This window comes from Cryptotermes secundus, unplaced genomic scaffold (genome assembly GCF_002891405.2).
Source record: "Cryptotermes secundus unplaced genomic scaffold, Csec_1.0 scaffold931, whole genome shotgun sequence".
NCBI classification, from domain to species: domain Eukaryota; kingdom Metazoa; phylum Arthropoda; class Insecta; order Blattodea; family Kalotermitidae; genus Cryptotermes; species Cryptotermes secundus.
The window spans coordinates 1,245,991-1,251,106 of record NW_019732382.1 but is presented as its reverse complement, the minus strand read 5'-3'; positions in this window follow the sequence as shown (position 1 = coordinate 1,251,106).

Here is a 5,116-nt window from a genome sequence, read left to right as displayed (position 1 = left end):
TGATTGACCTATTGTACCTGCCCCGGGTGATTTTGATGATGGAGAATTTGGTGGAATGAAGATTTGCAGGGGAAACCGAAGTACTCGGAGAAAACCCGCCCCAGCGCCACTATGTTCACCACAAACCCCACACTTGACCAGACCCCGGGATCGAACCCGGACCGCCGCAGTGGGAAGCGAGCGACTAACCGCTTGAGCTATGGCGCGGTCGTCCACCAAAGAAAATCCACACAGTGAATGGTAGGTGATCCAAAATACGCTTGGAACCCTTGGCCTAAACAATTTTCCTTTAACCACATCGCCATGCGAAACTACTGTTCATTATATATAGATATTGTTTCAATTCTGATTTGTTTAACAACCCCGTCAGTAGCTCAGACTTGCAGCGTGTAATGCAGATATAATAACGAATGAAGAATTGGAAATTTATGTGAAAGGAAGCGGCCATGGCCTATTGCAAAGTACTATTCAGGAATTCGCCTGGACGGCCTGACAAAAGCCACGAAAGATGTCAACAACCGTTTCAGCCCGAGTTACTATACTGAAAATACTGAAAGTTAAACTTTTATTTTACTTATGATCCAGCAGTTAACGACGTCAGCAGCTAATGATATGCAAGGTTAATTTCATCGTCGCTTACAGAAGGGTGCGAAAGTTTACTCTTTAACTTGCAAGATTATGTACCTTAAGCGGTGTAAATATTGTAATGGTGTTTCACTGGCTTTACATGAAACTGTCTTGAAGCAGAGCTGCTTCGCTTACTTCTCCGCTCCGGAAATAAAAGGCGAAGACGATTTTCCCCATATGCTTAATTAAATAAGCGCCACGCCATAAATAAATTGCGGAGACTGCAGTAATGGATTGGTTTTTCATTAGAGTTTCTATTTTCAACATATTTCCAATACTCATATGCCACTGGGAAGCTCCAACTTATTTACTTAGGACTTCTTCGGTGAAGTTGCTTACACGAGGTTCCTAGAGTAAAGGTAAAGTATTCCCTGTGCTTAATTAATTAATTAAGCATTATTATTATTGTTATTATTATTATTATGGCTCTATAGCCCTTTGTTGAGCCTTGGCCGCTTTTTCAGTTTCTTGTTCCTATACACAGCCGGTAGAACTCCTTGGATTGGCGATCAGCCGTCGCAAGGCCAGCGTTTGAGCGAGCGAATAAAGTTCATGCCTTAGACCGCGCGGCCACTGTGATCGGCAATTAAGCACTATGCTATAAGGAAACATGGGGAATTGGAGGTATAGATCCACGTTTTCTTGACCTCGGCACTAGTTGAAGGTGATTGGTCAGCTTCACACCCCTGTCACTTTGCCCCTGGTAAAATATGACCCTGTACCCATTGGATAGGAGGCTGGGTGAGCCCTAGAACCGGTCTGGAAGATTTGAAGAAAATTCGTGACCCTACCGGGAGTAGAACTCAGACCCCTCCGTCGTCCAGCACGTAGTCAGTTGCTATACCGACAGCGCTATCCCGGTTCCCGTTCGTAGAGTAGATGGACTATAATTTTAGACACTCAATATATGTTCGTGGTCAGCTTCTCGTCCCTGTTCCTTCACCCCCGGGGGAAATCCCTCAGTTTAAAATTGACAGCAAGGCCGACAGCACGCTCTACAGTCTGAAACTGCGAATTCATAAGCTGCGGGTAATTTTGCCTACCTATTTTATTTAGTTTTGTTTTCTTTATCTCACAAAAAATTTTACGCGCTGCAGTAGTAATGTCTCTCCAGAGTTTCAAATTCAAGATCGCGTCTTCTGTTGAACACAAAGCCTTCGTAGTTCTCTCCTTTTTACACTCTTCATGGATGACGCTCAAGCATGTTCTGACGTCATATCAATCTTCTGAGTAATCTTCCCGTGTCTCCGTATCTTCTGTGTTTACACCGAAAAGAAGTCCTGAAAATCCATTATTGTCCTCTTTTCACGTCGGTTAAACATTTTTCCCTCTAGTCATATATATCCCTCAATTGAACAAATAAATATTTCATTCTTTCCTTGTATCTTCAACTTCAATTTCGTTTAATATTGTTCGTCTATTACAATTCTCTTGAACTTAATTCCGCTGCCTACATTTTCATACGTATTTTCTTTTTAAGCCTAATTTAACTTCCACATAGGAGCCGGTATAGCGACTGACTACGAGCTGGACGACCAAGGGGTCGGAGGTCGAGTTCCGGTAGAGTCAAGAATTCTCTCTTCTTCACGACGTCCAGACGGGTTCTGGGGCCCATGCAGCATTCTTTCCAGTGGGAACCGGAGGCTTCTTCCCCGGGGGTAAAGCGATCTGAGTATGAAGCTGACCACTCAACTCCAACTACTGTCGAGGTGAAGAAAATGTGGACCTATACATCTACTCCCCCACACGCCTTCATGGCGTAGTGCTTAATTAGTTAAGCACGAGAACAACTTTACCTCTTTTTTACCTTTAATTTCCACATAAACGCGTGTGAACTGCAATTACGCCTCCTTTATAAAAAAATAAATCTAGATTTTACTCCTTCCTTGCCAGCAGCAATCTGGGACAGGCAAGACGGTGTCAGCAGTTACGTCACAGATCGACCGAACTCGCTAGCAACCACTAAACCACTCATCGGAAGGCAGCGATCAGATCTCTTGACTAAGCTGCTTATGTCTTCCGCTAATTATGTCATCGGCAGGAATGTAAAAATTAATTGTCACATTACAGATTTCCTTTCATTTTTTGAAGAAACTTTCAGAAAATTTGTATAATATATTTTTGAGTTGCAGCTGTAAAGAATTATTTTGACTTACGTATGTATTTACATGAGCTGAATATCGTAACAACCTGTGTGTCTTATCGCAAACTGTGCCTTGCATACAAGGACAAATTCGTCACTTAATTGTCACTGTTTACTTTTCCTAAGCAAATAGCTACACTATTTTTTCCTTGGCACTACAGCCCCAGTGGGCCTAGGCCTACCTCCATGAACTTCTCCATTCACTTCGGTTTTTCTCGATCTTATACATTCGGTAGGACTGCTTGGGCGGGTGATCAGCTCGTCGCAAGGCCTCTGCCTGTACACAAACACAGAAAAACGCACACACACAAACTAAACATCCATGCCCTGAGTGGGATTCGAACCCACGATCCCGATTTCCAAGCGAGCGAAGATAGTATATGCCTTAGACCGCTCGCCTATCGTGACCGGCAGCTACACTAATAGATTATTTAAACACTGAATTTGATATCAGTACAATATTAGTCGAGTGCTTGTAAATTTAATCACTTCTGGAGAAATTACCGGTTCCTTTCTTTAGTAAACAGTTCACAACCTGAAAATGGTAATCAGTTATACAATACAAGTCCAAGCAAAGCAATTCTCATAACAAAATCAATTACATTAAAAGGACAACATCAGACTTTAGCAAACTATAGTACTAACATGTTGCAAAGAACTGGGTACAACAGTGATTGTGGTTTTCCAAGATCTGTTTGTTGTCTTCTTTACACTACTCTGTTTATTACAAACAATAATTTATGGATGGGATTATTACCGTCATAACCAAATATACTTTTTCAGGATATAATAATTAACGCCTTTGCGTAGGCTGCGCCACAGCTCAAGCGGTTAGTCGCTGGCTTCCCACCGAGGCGGCTCGGGTTCGATCCCGGGTCTGGTCAAGTGGGATTTGTGGTGGATAAAGTGGCGCTGGGTCAGGTTTTCTCCGAGCACTTCGGTTTCCCCTGCCAATCTTCATTGCACCAATTGCTCCACAATCACCCTCACCTATCATCTGGGGCTGGTACAGTAGGCCAGAAGTGGCCACAGTACAAGGGACTTAGTCCCACCCCACTAGCAATAAAAAACGCCTTTACATATATTAAAAATCGAACGGACGTCGCAGTTTTCCACATTTGTAACGCTATGAAATGTATTTTGTGTACGAGAGCTTGCGGAATAATTTCCTAGACATACCCGCCTTCCAGAAGTGTGAAGGATGCTGAAAATACAAATAATGTATTTCGGTAGGCCTATGTTAAAACTGCCAATATGACAACGGAGGTTGTGTTCACTTCTTCAAGGTTAATGCTACGATAGTACCTTAAAAGAGCACCTTCCACATAATTTCAAGTCATCATCATCATCATCATCAATAGCCTATAATATGAGGTAAAACATACGCAGCTGGGGAAAAGTCGTTAAAAAACGCAAAAATCATTTAATCAGTCCATGAAATGATTATAGTCCATTTGTATGAGTGTGTAGAATTCATACGAGTTGTAACAGTGTCAATTGAAGCTAGCAGCATAATGTTCGTGTCCAATTAGAATCCAGGATGTTACGAGTTCCTCTATGTAAAGCTCCAACGAAAAGTATTGTCATTTTTCCAGGGTTCCATGACTAATAATAACAGCTTCTGGATTGGATGATTGGATTTATTGACACTTATACATTTACACAGTTCGGGACTACAGGCAGTTACAGCGATATAGCTATTCTACACACTTACAGAATACCGTTGCACACGCATTAGGATTCTCAGTCTTCACTAGTCGTATCCCGGCAACGGATTTCTCAGTCTCACTGTAACTTCAAACCACACGTGAAGTCTTCTTTTCACGCTTTTCACCGCCTAATTACTTTCTTGTCATTTCCTGCGGCTCACAACTCCGAATACTGGACACAAATCTCTTGCGAATACCGTTCAGCACTCCTACAGCCTCTGAACTCCCAGTTCTAATTCTCTCTTGTCCCTTCGAACTAGTTCACTTATATAGATGGACCTACAGAAAACACGGGTCACGTGTCAGAATGCATGGCGCGGACCACATGGAAAACACCGCTTCCTCTATTGTTACGAAGGCATGTTTACCGCACAGTTGCCTAGCAACAGTAATATTCGTTGTCGCGGGAATGTGTTTACAAAGCCGTTGCCTAGCAACGAGTATACGCGTTACAATATTTTGAACATCGTATTCTCTGAAATAGCCCATCCGTGTAGTGACTGTCTATAGGCCGAGATTTGCCTCCCGGAAGGAATATGATATTTGTGTCGCCACTACCTCCAAGCCAATTTTGGGACTCAACCACCTTCCTATTCAAACATAGGTGCGGCTCTTTTCCCGGAGTAAAGCAGCAGGA